The 2,767-nt window shown below is 43.7% G+C and overlaps 1 pseudogene; it reads left to right on the forward strand.

Annotated features, from left to right (window-relative positions):
- Positions 1-333: 333 nt before the first annotated feature.
- LOC102856159 lies at positions 334-2,525 on the forward strand (annotated as a pseudogene).
- Positions 2,526-2,767: the final 242 nt, after the last annotated feature.

The following is a 2,767-nucleotide window of genomic DNA, read 5'->3' on the forward strand; positions in this document are numbered from 1 at the left end:
GGCCGCACAAGGCCTCTATTGTGCACAGGGCCACTTAGTAACACCTGACAGAACAACAAGACGTGTTTCGCTGATTTTATCATTTGGTCTTTTTGTTGTTACATCAAAATCATATGTATTATTAGATTCTTTTCAGATGCGTGATTTCCAAAGATGTTTATCCCAGCTGGTAGCTTATCTTTTCACTTTCTTTTGGGAATAAAAGCTTCTAATTTTTGCTTTTAGGGTCAAGATGGTAGGCCAGCCTACCAGCAGTGTCAGGCCGATGACTGGATGGTATCAGAAAATGGCATTACAATGCTCCAGGATTCAATAATCGCAGATTATCGTGAGATGATCCAGTACCTGAGGGTGAGGATGTAAAAGGGACCATAAGGAGGCTTCCTGAGCACCTTTGTAAAGGCAGGAGGTATCACATACAAAGAACCTGTGGCTGGTACTGGTACAATGACAGACACATAGATCCAAGCAAAATAACCGAGAATCCAGAAATCGGCCCAACGACGTCAGGCTGGAGACTAAAGTGCGCCTGATCTGGCCTATAGTCTTTGCAATTACATGCTATGCATTGGATAGTTGGATGGTAAATAGGGACAATAGAAAGAGAACTGATGCCTTTGAGCTGTGGTGCTGGAGAAGAGTATTGGATATACCATGGACTGCTAGGAGAACAAACAGGTTTGTCCTGGAGGGGTGAAGCCAGAATGCTCCTTGGAGTCAAGGATTCTGAAGCTTCGTCTGACATACTTTGGGCATGTTGCAAGGAGGGACTGGTCCTTGGAGAGGGACATCATGTTTGGGAGAGTGGAGGGACAGCACAGGAGAGGAAGACCCTCAATGAGATGAAATGATTCTGTGAGTGGAGTGGTGGGAATGAGTGTGTTTGAGATGGCAAGGTTGGCACAGGATAGAACGGTGTTTAGGGCTCTTGTACATAGGGTCACTATGAGTTGCAAGCGACTTGATGGCACATAACAACACCACCACCTAAGGTCAACTGATTTTTGACAAGGAGATGAAATCAGTTAAGTGGGGAAATTACAACCTTTTAACAAATGGTGCTGGCAAAACTATCTGTAGAAAATTCAGGCAAGATCCACACCTCACGCCACACTCAATAATCAACTCAAAGTGGATCATGGACCTAGGACTAAAACCAAGGACTATAAAGTTCATTAAAGAAAAGCTTGGAAGAATTCCAGAAGTCCTAATTCACAACATGAACAGTCTTCCAAGCATCGTGAAAAATCTACAACCAGGAGAGGATCAAATAGATGAATGGGACCTTCTAAGAATCAAATCCCTATGCACATCCAAAAACTTCTCCAATAGGGTAAAAAGGGAAGTCACAGACTGGGAAAAATATTTGGTAATGACATGTCAAACAAGGGACTTATATCTAGAATTTATAAAATACTTGAGCACCACAACAAGATAAAGGTAAATAACCCAACTGAAAAATGGGCACAGGATATGAACAGACACTTCACCAAATAAGACATTCAGATGGACAACAAACACATGAAAAAATGTTCAAAATCCGTAGTTCTAAGAGAGATGTAAATCAAAACAACTGCGTAAGAATAGCAAAATTTTACAGAACAGTGGACAAGACATGAGGAGGAGGGTGCAAGCCCCACACCATCCAGTTTGAGGGGCGCAGCACGAGCAGGAGACGCCGTCACCGAAGTCCTGGCTTCTGGATCGTCACTCAGCCGTGCTTGGCATCCACTGCCCCAGCTCAGGCCTCGACCCTGCATGCTGCAGACCCAGGTACCACCTCCAGAGAGAAAAATCAACACCTTGCATCCAGGAAGTTCACTTAAGAGTCTGAATTAAGGACTTCTCTCAAATTTGGACATGGCTAATCATGGAGCGACAAGACCAAACAGGTTAAATACTGGAAATAAAAGGCCAGTTCAAACTAGCACTTGTGGGAGAGTCTGCTGTTGGCAAGTCAAGCCTAGTGCTTTGTTTTGTAAAGGGCCAATTTCATGGGAGATACAACTGATACAAAAAAATCAAGAGAGTACAATTGGGGCTGCCTTTCTCACCCAGACTGTGTGTCTTGACGATACCACAGTCAGGCTTGGAACATGGGACACAGCCGGTCAGGAGCACTGCCACAGCCTTGCACTAATGGACTACCCTGGGGCACGGGCAGTCGTGATCGTACAATATCTCAAAGGAAGAATACTTTGCAAGAGAAAAAAAAACACAACAGGTTAAGGAACTTGAGAGGCAAGCAAGTGCTCACTGTGTAATAGCTTTATCAGGAAAAAAGGCTGACCTAGAAAATACAGAAGTTGTGGGTTTCCAGGAAGCATGGTCATATGCAGATGATAACAGTTTGTTATTCATGGAGACATCAGCTAAGACATGATGAATGTAAATGAAATATTTGCAAATAGCTAAAAAGTTGCCAAAATGAACCTCAGACTTCTAGAGCCAGTTCTGCCAGAGCAGGAGGGGTGGGCCTTCCGGAACCCACACAGCCAGCCCGGAGCCAGTGTTGTGATAACTAACTCTCACATGAACTAGCTGGGGTTCTTTCCTGCTTTCTACACATTAACAGTGTGATCTGAGCGTTTAGCCAGCCCAGGACGACTTCCAAAAAGAAGAAATGATAGAGTCAAGCCTCTAATGTAGAATTCTTGTAAGTATTTTGAACTTAATTTCTAATTGCATGCATGCATCCCTCCGACTGTTGTTTCAGCAATAGATGGGAACACGAGAGTTTTATGTATGTATTCCTGTTTTGCTGGAA

This window comes from Elephantulus edwardii, unplaced genomic scaffold (assembly GCF_000299155.1).
Source record: "Elephantulus edwardii isolate Elephantulus edwardi_28Jun2011 unplaced genomic scaffold, EleEdw1.0 scaffold00289, whole genome shotgun sequence".
NCBI classification, from domain to species: Eukaryota; Metazoa; Chordata; class Mammalia; order Macroscelidea; family Macroscelididae; genus Elephantulus; species Elephantulus edwardii.